This window comes from Oryza sativa, chromosome 4, assembly GCF_034140825.1.
Source record: "Oryza sativa Japonica Group chromosome 4, ASM3414082v1".
Taxonomy (NCBI): Eukaryota; Viridiplantae; Streptophyta; class Magnoliopsida; order Poales; family Poaceae; genus Oryza; species Oryza sativa.
Window position 1 is genome coordinate 15742423 of NC_089038.1, and position 16903 is coordinate 15759325.

Below are 16903 nucleotides of genomic sequence, written 5' to 3' on the forward strand. Positions count from 1 at the left end.
GGTGGGGCGCTAGTGCGGCAGAGGTTCGAGTAGGCAGAGGTTGAGCAAGCCGTGGAGCTCTAAGGTGGCGATGCGAGGGATGGGTGTGGAGGTTTGCAGGCGAAACCCTAGCTCGGGACATCCTGAGCCGGCGACAGTGATGTCCTCACACGCCGCATTATATTCCACCCTTGGGATATTGTCGAGCAGCCACTCGTCCCCCCTCGACAGGACGCATGAGGTGTAAACTAAGTTCTGTTGGATGGGCAACAGTGACGTCTATGACTTTATGGCGGACTGCATGCATGCGGTGGCCTCAGCCTCACCAATCTTAATTGCACAGTTTCACTCCCTTGTTGCGAAATTGGCGACTCGGGTATATACTAAGGCACACAGCGGCGGCGGTTTGGCCTGCGACGACTAGGAAAATATTGGCACCTCAACCAACTGTCAGCGGGAGAAGTTCGCGTCATCTGCGAGCTGGCGGTCGATCGACCACATCCGGGCCCCACGGCTGTACGTTGGATTGTTGGGCGCACACCAATATTGGACGTTATTGTGAATCCTGTGGACTCTGTTCGCAATGCATGGTGTCCAAACCTGGACGCTAGCTATCAGAACATCTGGATTTACTATGATTAAAAAATATTATGGGTATGATAGCTCCACTATCATCCATGATCGAGTAATTATATATCACACATGACCGATATATCACTGCACGTATATATTTAACTAGCCCTCAAATTAGCCAACTATACTGAAACAAACAATACAGCTATTTCAGATAATTTGGCCTCCTGAAATGGATCTAGCTATTAACCCAATTGACTATGACCAACATTACCGGCCCCTAAATGAAACCCAATTCTAAAATTGAGATTTCTTTTCTAAAAAAAATTGCTCCAACAATTCCCCTAGAGATGTATCCAAAAATTAAAATCCTATTATCCTCCTTCTCACTCTCCATAAGTTGAGAGACACTCTCGCTCTCAGTTTATACACGACAAAAGGAGAGGTCAATACGTGGAGAGAGATCGTGTTTGTGGAGGGGATGGGTGGAGCGATTTTTGTTTCTATATCTATTGGTAGTTAGAGGTGGGTCGCTTTTTATTATTAGAAGTTAATTTAAGATATATGTTAGAGATAAAAATATAATTACACCTAAAAACATATTAGAAAAGATAGATTTTTGGTATCTGTTGGACATGCTACTATGGCAAAAAAAAAAAAATCGCGTTCACGTTGATCACCTGCCGGCTTTCTCCCATATGGTTTCTTGTGGGGCCTACACATGTACTGCAGAGGCAATTGATGAGTAGCCTTGCTAACCAGCCAAGGCATCGCATGGTAATTAACAAACAAACAGTAAAATCGGATGATATTAATTTATTTTTCTAGCGTGGACCCCTTGCGCCAACCTTTATGTTCTCCGATTTGGTGTGCACAAGCATGCATATTATTGTTCGTTGGGGTATATAAAAAAGTGCCAAACACTACATCGAAATAAAGGAGATCGAGGTTCGGTAACCATCATCCGCTGTCGTTCATTGTTGTTAGCTTAATTTGTCGGTGATCGTAACTAACCCTACTGATAGTCTTGCAGTACATCGATTCGTGGAGGCCAATTATATGTAGGTTAACATTAGTAGTGTCATTAGCTAACTTAGCTAGCTAGAGTAAACTAAAGTAGATTTGGTAGTAAACATTAGTACTGCCGGCTTTGTCTCTCCCTCTCTAGTTATTGCTAGCCGGCCGCGGTGCGGCTGTCAATGTCTTTGGTGCCAAACTGCCAAACAGTACATATACATAAAATGGACGATTGCTACATATGCACAGGTCCATGCTTGCATGTGTGGTGCTGTTCCACTGGTTCTCGATCGATGGATGCTAATGGATATCCCAGTGTGATGGCAGTCTAACAAGCATTATTAATTCAGTAATAATATACTCCCTCCATGCTCACGTCATATATTTAGGCGAGAAGCTACTCCCTCCGTTTTAAAATATAAGCATTTTTAGCTAAATTCATAGCCAAATTAAAGTTGTTATATTTTGAGATGGAGGTAGTAATAATATATAATTGATAGTATGTAAATATGCATGGCTTTTATACCATGGCCTACTCAACGGTCACTGGTAACGTTCTCATCAAATCTTTCGCTTTCTATTTGATACCCACTAATTTCTAAAATCTAACATGCAAATATAATATACCATTAGCCACTAGTACAATCTTAAAAGCTCATTATGTAACCATAGCACGTTATTTAAAATTTATTAATTAGTATTGTTGTCGAAATGATAATCGCTTACGTCAAAAGGCGTGGTTACTCAACAGTGGTTAGAAAACGGTAAAGTATATTAAATTGAGAATTTTTCTTCGGATCCCCCTCTTACATGGCCCTGGGGTCTATTTATAACCCTATTACAGGTTCCCCTATTAGGGTTTAGGTTTTATAAGGGAATTTACATGGTTGCCCTTATGAAAGGGATATTTATATGGGTATATAGTGTAATTGAGGTACATGGGCCTCTAGTGGGCCGACTGGCGAACGCTGGTCCAGTGGCCCCCGGGCTTGATCGGCTGAGATGGCCTCTTGGGCCTCCTTGAAGTTGAACTTGTTATGGCGAAGCCATCCGCCTTCGCCATACAGTCTTCGCCCAAGATGCCTCCAACCTTGTGGGATACCAGCGCGATCCTTCGCGCTTCGCCGTCTTTGCTTGATAGTCTTCGCCATGGGCACTTCGCCCCGACGGACGATGTCTTGGGCTTGAGCACCCCACTGGTTGCATGGTTTCGGCAGGTCTGGTCGAAGGGTATCATGACATACTGCCAACAAGCCCCTCACGGGCAAGGGTGAGATAGGAGCTTCGGCCGAGCGCTCTCTCTTTCCTTTTTCACCGGGCAAGGGTGAGATATTGCCCCCCTTTTCCTTTTTCACCGCCGCACTCTCGTCATTTTCACCGCGAGCGCTATCTCTTTCTCCGTTCTTTCCTTTCACGGCGCCCCTTGATTTTCTAGATCTTTCGCTCGTTTTCCCTTTTTGCCACCGCTGACACCTTTCACCATGGCTCCTCGCAAGCCGAACCCCGCTTCCGCGACGGGCCCTGATCTCAGCCGGATCGACGACGACACCATTGCCTTTCTAGGAGCTTCGCTCATGGATGACGATTAGCTGGCGAAGCTTGTCAGCACCGGCCTGCTGGTGGAGGGGCAGGCCTTCGCCCCGGGAAAGGCTATGGTGCCGAAACCCGGAGATAACCGGACGGTGGTTATCGTCATGTTTTATTAGGCGGGGCTTTGGTTCCCGTGCAACGTTTTGTTGCTGGAGATCCTTCGCCTTTTCCAGGTGGAGCTTCCCCAGCTGAGCCCGTCGGCACTTGTCCGAGTCGCCATCTTCGACTGGGCGTGCCGGACCGCCGGGTTCGAACCGAGCGCCGAGCTTTTCAGCACCGTGTTCCATGACACCGTGAACTCGAAGACGGTGGTCACCCCGGCCGGGACAAAGAAAACAGCGTTCGGAAGCATGAACTTTAATGTTCGCCCCGAGCGCTCCGATCTATGGCCGGTGAACGCCGCCATGTCGAAGTGGGATCGCCATTGGATGGCGAAGTGGTTCTATCGCTCCATCCCCTTTGAGGCTGGCTCCGACGTGGCGAAGGCCCTCCGTTGGCGGCGCAGGGCGATTTTACCGAACAGGAAGCCCAAGGTTGCTGTCGATGGCGCCATGGAGGCTCGGTTCGCCTTGCTTCGCAAGGTCTGCTCTCGGCTTAGCTGCCGCGATCTGGTGGAGGAGTTTGCATGCTTCGGATTTTCCTCCTCTCCCAATCGTGGCAAGTTGCGGTGAATGAGGACGAGGAAGTTGACGGCTTGCCGAAGCTCATCATGCCCGAGGGGGAGAACAGTGAGCTTCTGCTTTTCCCTTACGTACTCGTGATTCGCTTATTTTTTTCAACACTTGATGTGGCGATTTTCGACTTTCTGCAGTGTTGACCCTTGCTCAGGCCAACACTGAAGCCCGTAAGATGATCGGCGACGTGTCGATTACTGAGTACAGCCTGCTGCTTACGCGGCAGGCGGCCGGCCGGGCGAACCGGGTATATGATGGCGATCTTCCTCCCCGGACGAAGCCCTTCAAGGCCGATGGTGATGAGGGGCCATCCAGGAAGCGGCTGCGGGGGCAAGTGAAGTTGGCCCCTCAAAAGCGGAGGGCCCTTGCCTCTTCTGACTCTGACGCCGTTGACGAGGATAACATCGAAGAGCACAACGGCGAAGAGGAAGGGGAGGACAAAGGGGAGGCGGAAGTTGCGGCCGAAAAGGCTAGGGTTTTCGGAAGCCCTGTGCGTCAGCCGGTTGCTTCGCCGCTTGTCATAACAAAGGGGAAATTGGCGGCCGTCGAAACATCTGCCTTGGAGTATTCTCTTACGGCGCCCCAGTTCGCCCCTGGTGATTTTGAAACTCGGGCAGAGCTTATCCCCTTCGTCGAGGGGGTAAGTAATCTTGTCTCGCCAGCTGGCAACCCGAGCTTGTTCACCGAACCGAATGAGTTCGACGAAGGGTGTTCTGCCATCACAAGTTTGGCAGTTCGGGTATGTTGTTCGTTTTTCTTTCCTTTCTCTTCTTTTTTTTTAACAATCTCATAACTGACATTCGTCTTCTTCGCCCCCTCTATTTTTGTACCCAGATTCTTACAGCTCATTGTTCGACGGAGCGAACCATGCGGGCCCATCTTGACGTATTCAAGAACCGACTTCGGGCCAAGGATGACGAACTGGGCCGCAAGAGCTTGGAGATGGAGAGCCTCGCTAACACCCTCAAAGAGACGAAGGCTGAAAACAAACGACTCCAAGCCGAGCTGGAGAAAGGGAGGGAGGCAAAGGCTGAGATTGTGCGCCTCAAGGCTGAACTCAAGAAGGAGCAAGCACATTCTGCTGCTCTGATTGATTATTACAATCTCACTGAGACGAAGATGGAGGCTCTTCGCCTAGAGGTCAGCAAAGCTGAGGCGAGTGCCGAGAAGGAGTCGCAGCGGTTCGTGCGGGAGGTGGCGAAAGCCACCGAGTCCACGAAGACGGCATGCCAAATACTTCGCCTTGCCCTTTCCGACATGGGGGCGAGGGTGCGAGGAGTCCCTGGCGAAGATGCCTCCGCCTTCGACTTCTTGGAGTGGACCCAGCAGGCTGGTGGTGCGGTCTTGGACTACGCCACTGCGTATGGTGATTGTTGTGCGCGCGTGTCGGCGGCCTTCACCTTGGGCCTTCTGCAATAGTTCGGCTGCGAGCACGTCACCGAGTTCCCTAACTTTGGGAAGGGGGATTGGGAGGTCAGCGCTCAGGACGTTTCGCCCGCGCTTCGTGCCTGGCGCAAATAGTTCTGGTAGAAGGACGGCCGATCCACTGCCAAGGAGCGTCTTCTTGAACAATTAGCGAAGGCCGAGGTGGCGGACCAGGGTGAAGGCGAAGGTGAAGATGCAGTGGCTAGAGAGGGTGGAGGTGATGCCCGAGATCACCCAGAGGTGTGAGGTCCTCCGCCCGCTCTTTAGATTTTGTGGTTTTCTTTTGGCGTTCGCCGTGGAGGGCGAACGATATAAATTTGGCCAATGGCCCTCCCCCTTTTGTATTGTAGCCGAAGACGGCCTTTTTAATATATGAAATATATGACCCATCGTTCTTCATACGAAAGAGGGTTTACTCCTTTTGCCCATTTAGTGTGTTTGGCCTGGTTTTGACTTCGTGTTTTGCCATTTGCCTTCCTGTACTGTCTTAGCAGGATCTTCGCCGTAAAATGTGCGTTCGCCCCCCCTTTGGGAATTGGTGAAGCAAGAACGAGAAGTTCGTGGCAGTGAAGGGTTTGCCGAAGGTGCGATGTCCGTTTCGGCCTGTTTATCGTGAGATGATAATAAACGGCAACAGCTACAAGGTTTTGAAAGTTGCCGGCTGGATGCGGGCGCACCCTGGGCGAACCCTGGAAGACTACGACCGTGTTCGTACGGAGCGTCTGGAGGACATGGTTCGCTTTTGGCGGAACCATCAGAAGTCCGATCGTCAGGAGGCGATCTCCCAGCGTCGTTATAGTCTGGTCTTTGTTTCGCCCCCTTCCCCTCTTAGGGTTGTGTATAATATTAGCAGTGATGACGAACCCAATTCGCCAAACCATTCCTTAGGGAGTGGGGATTGTTGTGGGGGCGAAGGTGTAATTTATCTGTAAGCTAGGCTGTAAAGCCGTTGCTTTCTTTGCTTGTATCATGTTGTAAGACTTGTATTCTTCGATTATTTTTTCGAAGTTAATAAAGATGTGCTTCATTTCCTTTTCGCTATTTTCCGCATTGTCACTTTTCGTGCTTTCGTTAGGTCGGAACGTGTCGGCCCCTTTGCATATATTAGTGAAATAGGTCTGCTGACTTTTCAGCTTTCGGCTTCCATTTTCGATCTGTAGTATTCTACGCTGAAAGGTGTACTTGTATTTTCATACTGGTCGAGTGTAACGGTGTTCGGTTAGTTGTTTCCCAAAACAAGCTGTTGCGGTTTTAACGTTCGGCGAGCGATGCTTCGGCCGATTCGTTTTGCCCCCCTGGCATTTTCGCTGATCAGGCGTTTGCCTTGGGGATTTTTCCACAAATTATCATTCACACAAAAAGGCGAAAAACACAAATATTTTATACTGGTTCAGGCCTCCAGAGTGGATAATAGCCCTACATCCAGTTTTTTTTCTTTTTTCATTTTCCTTTTTTTTTGTTGCATTTTTGTGCCGAAGGGCTTACATAGTAGTATGTACATTTTTACAAGTTGGCGATTTGGGTGCCACCCGTTCTACACATAGAAACGCTTAAGGGAAGCCGCGTTCTAGGAATGGTCGAACTCTTCGCCTTCCAGCGTCGCTAGGCGAAAGGAGCCTGTCTTGGACCTGTGCTTGATGAGGTATGGCCCTTCCCACTTTGATTCAAGCTTCCCGACCGCCACCGGGTATGCCTTCTTTCTAGGACGAGATGGCCAGGCAATAGCTCTGTCGGTCGAACCTTCTTGTTGTAATTTGCCGAAGTGCTTGTGGCGTATTTGCGCATGTGTTCTAGTGCTTCGACTCTCACCCCCTCTAGGAGTTCGAGCGACACCTCGCGCACCTCTTCACCTCCAGAGAACAATACCCTTGGTGAATTAGCCCCTAGCTCTGTTGGGGTCATTGCTTCGTCGCCATAGAGAAGCATGAACGGGCTGAACTTGGTTGGCCTTGTGGGGGTCGTCCGAAGGGCCCATAGAACAGATAACATTTCGTCCGGCCACTTACCCTTCGCTGCCCCCTCAAGCCTTTTCTTAAACGCTTCAAGGATTTTACCATTTGTGCGTTCGGCCGCCCCATTTGACTGTGGGTGCGCGACCGAAGCGAACCTGATTTCTAGGTTTAGCCCTTCGCACATCTCTCTAAACTTGTCAGAATCGAATTGCTTGCCGTTGTCGGTGATGAACTCGTTTGGCACTCCGAAATGACAAATAATGTTTTTCCATATGAACTTTTGTACTGCTGCCGAAGTGATCGCGCCGAGTGGTTTAGCCTCGATCCAACGGGAGAAGTATTCGATAGCTACAATTGCGAACTTGTACCCGTTTCGCGCCACAGGGAATGGGCCAATGATGTCTAGCCCCCATCTGGCAAAAGGCCAGATTGGTGCGATATGCTGCAGCTCATATTGGGGTGCAGTTTGGCTTCGGCCATGCCGCTGATAGCTTTCGCAGTTCTTAGTTTGCTCGACACAAACTTTCAGCACGGTGGGCCAATACACACCCTGCCGAAACACTTTGGAGGCAACCGTTCTTACGGCCTGGTGCGCACCGCACAGCCTTTGGTGCATTTCTTTCACCATTTCCTCACCCTCGGCGAAGGAGATGCATCGAAGTAGGGGTTGGAGCACCCGGAGCGATACAGCTGCCCCGAGACCAGTTTGTACTTTGTGGCTCTGATCTGTACTTCATCCTCTGGGAGCCAGCCGTTCTTGAGGTACTTTACGAACGGAGTTCGCTAGTCCTCTGGATCTTCGCCCAGTTCTACCTGGTCGATTGCCATGATGTCCAGGCTTTCTGTCGGTACGCTTGGTGCGTACAAGACTTCAAAAAAGATGCTTGGTGAATGCGGGCCTCCACAGGCATCAGATTTCGCCAGGGTATTTGCTTCCTCATTGTGGCCTCTAGGTAAGTGTTCGACCGTTACGCCGGCGAAACACTTTTCCATAGATCGAACAGCCTCCAGATACCTTTTCATTCCTTCTTCTTTTGCCTCGAAGGATTTGTCAACATGGCTTGCCACCAGCTTGGAGTCTGTTCGGATGAGCAAGCGCCAAACCCCCAATGCTTTCGCCTTTCTTAGACCCAAAAGAACAGCTTCGTATTCTGCCGTGTTATTGGTCGTGTCGAACTGTAGCCTCGTGGCATACCGAATCGGCATGCCCCCTGGTGAAGTGAGTACTGCCACGGCGCCCGCCCCCTTGTGCGAGCACGAGCCGTCAGAGTGCATTACCCATGGTTGTTCGACAGGCTGGGGTTCGAGGGCGAATGCCGGTGTCCATTCGGCCACGAAGTCAGCTAGGACTTGGGACTTGATAGCAGTGCGGGCGACAAAACGTAGGTCGAAGGGAGATAACTCCGCCGCCCACTTGCTGAGTCAGCCAGTAATTTCCTTGCCCCGGAGCACTTCGCCCAAAGGATACTACGATAGCATGGTGACTTTGTGGGCCTGAAAGTAGTGCTTAAGCTTGCGCGATGCCATCACTAGGGCGTAAGCGAGCTTTTCCATTTCAATGTATCTTGTCTTCGCCCCTTGCAAAGCTTCGGAGACGAAATACACTGGTTTCTGGCTTGACTCTTTCTCTTGGACGAGAACCGCACTGACCGCCACCGGCGAAGCTGCTAGATAGAGTAGCAGTTCACTTCCTAGTGCTAGGCTGACCAAGGCAGGTGGGCTTTGCAGATATTGCTTCAGCTCGTCGAACGCTGCTTGGCATTCGGTTGTCCAGCTAAACTTTCCCGCGCCCTGAAGGGTCTTGAAGAAGGGCAAACCTCTTTCGGCCGCCTTTGAGAGAAATCGACTGAGCGCCGCAATTCGGCCCTCGAGCTTTTGTACTTCGCGTACGCTCGATGGAGGCCTCATTTGCTGAATGGCATCAATTTTCTCGGGGTTCGCCTCGATACCCCTTTCAGAAACAAGAAAACCCAACAACCTGCCCACGCGAACACCAAAAGCACATTTCTCAGGATTTAATTTCATACCCGCCGCGCGTAAGTTGTCGAAGGTCTCCTGTAAGTCGAAGGCATGGTCGAAAGCCTTGCGGCTTTTTACGACGATATCGTCGACATAAGCCTCCACATTTCGCCCCAGCTGCTTGTAAAGTACCTTGTACACCAGCCTAACGAAGGTTGCCCCGGCGTTCCTCAGGCCGAAAGGCATCCTGAGGTGGCAAAAGGTGCCGAATGGTGTGATGAAGGCTGTCTTGGGGATGTCGGCCGGATTCATGTGTATCTGGTGGTAGCCAGAGTACACATCCAAAAAACTCATGAGTTCACAGCCAGCTGTTGAATCCACGAGCTGGTCAATCCGCGGCAAGAGGAAATCGTCTTTCGGGCACGCCTTGTTGAGGTCTGTGAAATCGACACACATGCGCCATTTGCCGTTCGATTTCCGCACCAGTACCGGGTTCGCTAGCCACTCGGGGTGGTCGATCTCCTGGATCACCCCAGCCTTGAGCAGCTTTTCCACTTCGGCTTTCGCTGCTTCTTGGCGATCAGCAGACATCTTGCGCAGCTTCTCTTTCCTTGGCTTGGCATCCGGCTTGACCGCCAGGTGATACATGATGAGGTCTGTCGAAACACCTCCCACTATGTGGGGCCCCAGGCGAAGATATCAATGTTTTTCTTGAGCACCTCCAGGATGTTCTCGACTTCTCTTTCGCCCATGTCGCCCCCAGCGATACAAATCTTGTGGGATCAGCATCGTCGACTTGCACCTTGATCACCCTGCCGTGGGGGGTAGGCTTCGGCACGTGCTTCGCCCGGTCGTGCGGTTCGGCCTCAACATTGTTCACCGCTCTGTTGATTGCGGCCAAATCTCCCTTTGATGAAGCCGAAGGTTGAAGCCCCTCGACCACGATCACTCCTGCAGGGCCAGGCATCTTGAGCTTGAGATAATTGTGGTGGAGATAGCTTCAAACTTGTTCAAGGTTGTGCGGCCGAAGATGGCATTATAGTTGTATGGGATGTTGACAACGTCGAACAGTATTTGCTCTTCGTGTTTGTTTTCACATGTGCGAAGGCTACCACCAATTGTGCTTGGCCTAGTACTTGAACTGCTTCTCCACCAAAACCACGAAGCGAGGCCCTTGAACTGCTTCTTTTGCCGCTTTGACAGTTGATTCGGCGGGTCGGCCCTTGTAATCACTTGGATTACTCTACGCTGCACATCTTGGCACTGTTCGGCTGGGGGTCCTTGTTCTTGAACAATTTCACGAGGTGCTTCGACAGCTGCTCCTTGTTGCGGCCTTGGATCTTGCGCATTACCATGCTGCCGAATGCTTCGGCATTGCTCGGTGGTGTCTGAAGAGCGTCCATGGAAGGTGCAGTAAAGGTCTTTTCTGACCTTCTTGTTAACGGGCTGCTGATGGCTGCTTGCTTGCTGGGCGTCGAACTCTTTGCGGAGGGCTTGAACTTCTTCAACAGCCATCACGGCCTTGCCTGCATGGTCGGTTCTAAATTTCCTCCAAGTCATGGGAGCTTGGCCTTGCCTTGGCGGTTGTCCTTAGTTCGCCGGCTGAGGCTGGCGAACAGCGAGAGGACCTAGTTCGGCGACCTGGGCTTGTACTTGGGCCTGAGCGGCGGCGACAGAGGCTTTATCATACTCGGCCTGGATTGCTTGCCGTCGCTTGGAATCCTCTTCGCCCCTTGTGTACCCGTCAATGATGCTAAGCAGGTGCTCAAGTGTCTGCGGCTCCTTGTTGGCGATTTTTCTTGTGAGTTCGCCCTCGAGCAGCCTGGCCGAAGCAGCGTTGAGGACGGACGCCTCAGTTATGTCCTGAACTTGACATCGGGCTTGTGAGAAGCAACGCATGTACTCCCTTATTGACTCCCCTGGCCTCTGGCGAATGCCGAGTAAATGTTGCTGTGTCTTCGGTTCCTCATAGGTGCCTTCGCCTTCGTATTTTTGTCACCATGAGCGGCTTCGATCGCGGACTCGTACATGGACAGGAACTCTTTTGGGTCCGTTTCGCCCGAATAGCGCAGGACGAGTGGAAACTTGAACTGAGGTGGGATTGGACGGATCTTGATTCCCCCGCTCAGTGGTAGCCCCTTTTCGTCCCCCGCCTTACCCGCGGCACCCTGCTGCGGATATGGCGTGGCGAAGGGCGAAGTCATGGCTTGCGCATGAGGTTTAGCCACAGTGCAGGGCTGCCCGGCTCCGAACGGTGACGCTTGGTGAGCCGCCATGGATAGATCGAACGACGGTTGGGTCCATGCCATGGCGACCTGGTTTGGCACCTGGTTTGCTCCGAAGCCTGGTGTCGGTGCATGTGGTCGAATGGTTGGTGCTTGAGCAGCGTTGATGAAGTCAAACTGCAGTCCTTGACTCCAAGGCGAAGCCCCCGGACCAGGCTGGTTCGACGGCAACCAACTGGGTGCACCTTGACTTGTGTTCCCCTCCGGTCAGGCCGAAGGGGCTGTACTTGAAATGCTGTAGGGTTGGCTGAGTTGCTGAAGGAAAGCTTGAAGCTGCGCCTGCAAAGCCGTAGCCCCTTCCGCCATTACTTGTGACACTTGGCCAGGTGGTGGGGGGTGTACTTGGGCAGCGACCGGCCGAGCCTGCGGCCACACATGAGGGACCGAGTGTATTGCTGCGGCCGAAGGCTGCCCGGCGAAGTACATTGGCGCTTGCATGGCTTGTGACGGAAGGGGCTAGATTGATGCTTGTGGGTGGACTTGGGGTGGAATGTAGCCCGCCGAATACTGGAGGATTGGGGCCGAAGTGACCTTGGCCTGCCGTGCTGCCTCGTACGCCTACTGCTGTTCTTGCATTTGGCGAAACATGTCTTGGAGTCGTGTCATGTTTTGGCGCATGGCCTCCATGTCGGCTTCGGCCTGTGCTTCGAGGTTGGGGTTGACTTGTGCAGCGGCGAGCGCGGTCTAAGCCGTTGCCGGCTGTGACGAAGCGGCTTGGGGCACCGGCAGCAGGCTTGTCGAAAGGATCTCTGCCCCGGTCTGGAGCGCCCTTGCCGCTGCGGCTGCTTTCGCCGTGTCGACCGTGTTTGGCCCCTGCCCCGACGAAGCGGCAGGAGCCGAAGGTGGTAGTTGCGGCGCGGGTGCCGAAGCCGATGGTGCTCCCCCAGCATCGGCGATGGACGTCGGGGGCTCTGCTCCCTCCTCGGCGGCCATCTCCTCTCCTGCTTCGCTCTTCTTTCGCTTTGCAACCTTCTCCTTCACAACCCTCTTTGGTGGCATTCGCTCTTAGTGGTTTCGCTCGGAGTTCCCCACGGTCGGCGCCAGCTATTGTCGAAATGACAATCGCTTACGTCGAAAGACATGGCTACTCAACAGTGGTTGAAAAACGGTGAAGTGTATTACATTGAGAATTTTTCTTCGGATCCCCTCTTACATGGCCCTAGGGGTCTATTTATAACCCTATTATAGGTTCCCCTGTTAGGGTTTAGGTTTTACAGGGGAATTTACATGGTTGCCGTTATGAAAGTGACATTTATATGGGTATATAGTGTAATTGAGGTACATGAGCCTCTAGTGGGCCGACTGGCGAACGCTGGTCCAGTGGCCCCCGGGCTTGATCGGCTGAGATGGCCTCTTGGGCCTCCTTGAAGTTAAACTTGTTATGGTGAAGCCATCCGCCTTCGTCATACAGTCTTCGCCCAAGATGCCTCCAACCTTGTGGGATACCAGCGCGATCCTTCGCCCTTCGCCGTCTTTGCTTGATAGTCTTCGCCATGGGGACTTCGCCCTGACGGACGACAAGTATATATATATTTTAGAGCTCAACCTGTAAGCTCATCATGTATATATGTATATATGTATGTATTAATTATTTTTATAATATATAATGTGGCGTTCATCATGTATTCCGTAGCAAAGTGTGGGGTATCAACTAGTATATGTATATATGTGTGTCGTTCGCTTAAAACGATGTCATTTGTTCTATTTACATTTTATAATTATTATTTTTCATCATTTAATATGGGTGTTCTTGGGGGTGGTAACCTAGTTATCACAAAAATCTTGGAGCCTGTCATTAGTCACGGAACCTTGGTTGCATATGAGGGTGGGTTTAAAAGCTTGAATAAGCACTGTCATCTTTCGGTATATCTAGAGCTGAAAAAGTACCAAACACATCATATCGGCGCAGCAGATCAAAAGAGAGGTTGGCCACTCATCGGCTGTTGTTACTTGTTGCCCTGCTGGTGATCGATGCTGGGTAACTACACCCAACCCCTACTGATATCATATACTGCGTTCTTTCTTCTTCTCAACAGTGATTACGGAAAACGGAGCGATCCATTAGCACATGATTAATTAAGTATCTGCTATTCTTTTTAAAAAAAATGGACTAATATGATTTTTTTAAGTAACTTTCGTATAGAAACTTTTTACAGAAAAATGCACCGTTTAGTAGTTTGAAAAGCGTGCTAACGGAAAACGAGGACGACTAGCCTGAAAAGAACGCAGCCATAGAGTACAATTGATTCAATTCTAGAGCAGCAGACACTACACCTAGTATTCATGGCACTTAACTGCTGGCAATAAAATGAAGTTAGTGGCGAACTATTTGCCAGGAATACATCAAGTGCCGGAAATAATCTTAGACATCATCTCATTTGCCGGGAATTAAAAAAATAGGGCAGCAAATTAAGTGCCGACAATGAACTAATATAACAGGTCAATTGATATGCCATAGATAATTTAAGACAACACATAATCTGCCGGGAATTTTGTTACCGGGAAAACAAATTTCCATGGTTAAGATAGAGTGAGGTGAGAGCTCGGGTGGCAAATTTTTTCCACGACAAAAAAAAATCCAGCCAAAAAAAAATTGACGCCAAAAAAAAAACCTAGGCGCCGCCACCTCGTGCCCCCTTCCACCGCACGCGCCTCTCTCACCATCCACCGCACGCACCGCCGCCTCCTCCGCCAAATCCACCACGCGCCGCCTCCTCCTCCTCTCCCACCGCGCGCAGCCCCCTCGGTCTCACCCACACCACCGCACGCCGCCGTCCACCCAAATCGGTCGCCGCACCTCCACCAGCCGGCCGCCCACCCAAACCATCCCCTCCTCCCCACCTCCGACTCGACCCAATGCCTTCCCATCTCCTCCGCCGACTCCCCATCGCCTCCACCTCCGGTGCCTGCCTCCACCTCCTCTTCTGACATTAAGGAAGTCCCCTTATTCAGGTAAAAATCGAATCTCTTGGTTATCTGTGTTTTTCTTTTTACAACCTTGCCTTGTGATTTACTCAATTTGTCTGCATATAGGTGCTTTCGTGATGGATTTGGAGGGGAACTTGTAGCCATTAGTTGCTTAAAAGTCGAGGGTAACTAATTGACCAGCATTTGTTCTGTACTTTAACGAATTTTACACCGATTGCAACCAGAATTTGTTTCGGGTGTTAGAATTGGGAGAATGACAAGGGAGGTAACCATGAATCTTAGATCAACAAGGTAACCATGGTGTTGTTTGAGCTAATGAACAGTTTTCCCTTAGCACTGCATGTTTTTTACCTGACATATACTTGTTGGCCGATAGGCCTGGTTAGCCTGTGATTCACCTGAATTAGTCTGCAAGTAAGTATGCTGCATCGGCCAGATTGGGCTACCAGCTCACTAATTTTAGCACATGTCTTGATCCGAAACAGTGAACCATGGGATGCTCTTTGGCAGCTTGTAACTCTGAATATGTAGCTACATACATGAAAATAATTCAGAGATACAGTAGTACAAAGATTTCACCTGAATTTTTTCAGAGCTATCTATGTTCTTGTAGTTTTCACCTGAATTCTGATACCTTTAATTAGAATGTGGAGATTTCGTCTTCACTCCCTGAATATGTGTATCATGGTAGCAATGACTCCTAAAGCGTTAGGACTAAATACTTGTGTTAGCCAAAGTTACACACATGAGGAACCCTCTGTCTTGTATGTCTACATATAAGTATAATGCACCTTATATACAAGCTACAAATTGTTTTGTTATATCTCTGCCCTGCATATAGCATGTTGGTAATTTAGTTGTCTTCATCGATCAATTTCGTTTGCTTATAAGCTATGCTCATGGATGAATATAGTTTTTTTTATAGGAAGTTGATTTGTTTCAATATAGTCATTCATGTAAGTACGGTAACCTGTTGTACTCCTATACGTAAGGATTTCGTTAAATGTTATGTTGATCTGGAAATGGGCAACCACTTAAATGTTCAAGTACTCTGTACCTAGATTGATATCCTGGGAGCTTCTTGAAATTATTAACGCAAGCATTTAATTTTAAGTCAGCATTATAATCTATTTCTAAATGTGAACTATTTGGCTTTATGGTGCAGTTTAGTGGTCCACTATCGATTTTTCTACAATCAACCTACGTTGTTGACCATCTACCCAGCAGGAGATATAAAAAACACAATAGGTTAGCATCATCCAGCATACCATCAGTACTGTGCTAAAAGTCCGAAATGTTATATCTATGTGTTAAGTTTTCCTTGTGCAAAGTCTTTTTATTCTTTTTCCCATGAGCACAATGGTTTGTACTCGACGCGTAGAAAACACGATTGAAACACATAATAATTTAGGTGACCTGTGAAATTTGATTGTTAGCTATAGATAAGAGATGGATGGACCTTCCTTGGTACAATTCTACCTGATAATTAATGTGGCGTAATGGTTTTTTTTCATTCATTCATCTTTCTCTAAACTTTCATAAAAAAACTATAGGCACACATCTGAATACACACAAGGGGTCAAAGAACTTATACAGTATGCTTGTGATTTCCCATCTCACACTATCCTTGTGATATTATATTGTCTGTTCGATAGACTGTTAACCTGGACAGTCTGAAGTGTTCCCTATTGGTACTACATGATCAAGCACCCTCAATAATATACATTGATTGCATATATAGCTATTTTGTTTCTTTGATCTTGGCCAGTTTGCATGGTGTCTTGTCAGTTTGTGATCAAGAATGCATTTATATTATGATAGATGGTTCTCTTTATTCTACATGCAAGATTGCTCACAGATTCCAAACCATTATTTTTAGGTCATAACCGGAAGGGCTACTGAAATTGTTCTGCTAAAGGTGTAACTTGTCCCTGAAATTGTCCATTGAAGATTTTTTGCTGAAATTATTTTTGAATGAAGACCTGCTAAAGATATCACTTGTCCCAGAAACAGACCTAATAAAGATATCACTTGTCCATTGAAGTTATCTCTGTATTTATATTATTTGGAAGAGATGTCACTTACAGTTAATGAATGCTAAGAATTATTTGTACTCTTGTATGGATATGCTCTATGCAGAGGCATGTATATATTGCTCCTAGATGCAACATAATTGTTACTCATGAATTTGTTATTTCTGAAACTGTGGTATGGAACCCTACAGTGCAATATTTTCTGCAGTGTGTTGATGTATCTGTGCAATCTGAAATTTTTGCAATCTGTGCAATCTGTGCAGCCTGAATTATTGAATGCATGGTGAATTAATGCCTGTGCAATCTGAAATTTTTGTTCTATTTTACAAACCATACAATTGATTTGGTGCCAGCAAAACCTATAACTGCCAGTGATGCTTGAATGATGTGCTGAGGGTGTTTGAAGCATCTAGGGCATTTAACTGCCGGTAGTTTGAACATATGCCGGGGAAGCTAAAGTTGCATCTACGGCAGTTAACTGCTGAGGA

General features: G+C 48.9%; 1 long non-coding RNA gene across 1 annotated transcript; it reads left to right on the top strand.

Annotated features, from left to right (window-relative positions):
- The first annotated feature begins 14144 nt into the window (after nucleotides 1-14144).
- On the top strand, nucleotides 14145-16622 carry LOC107280528 (uncharacterized). Its single transcript, XR_001545021.3, has 4 exons — nucleotides 14145-14406; nucleotides 14488-14673; nucleotides 15548-15630; nucleotides 16262-16622. It is a non-coding gene; the product is annotated as an uncharacterized lncRNA (long non-coding RNA).
- The last annotated feature ends 281 nt before the right edge of the window (nucleotides 16623-16903 follow it).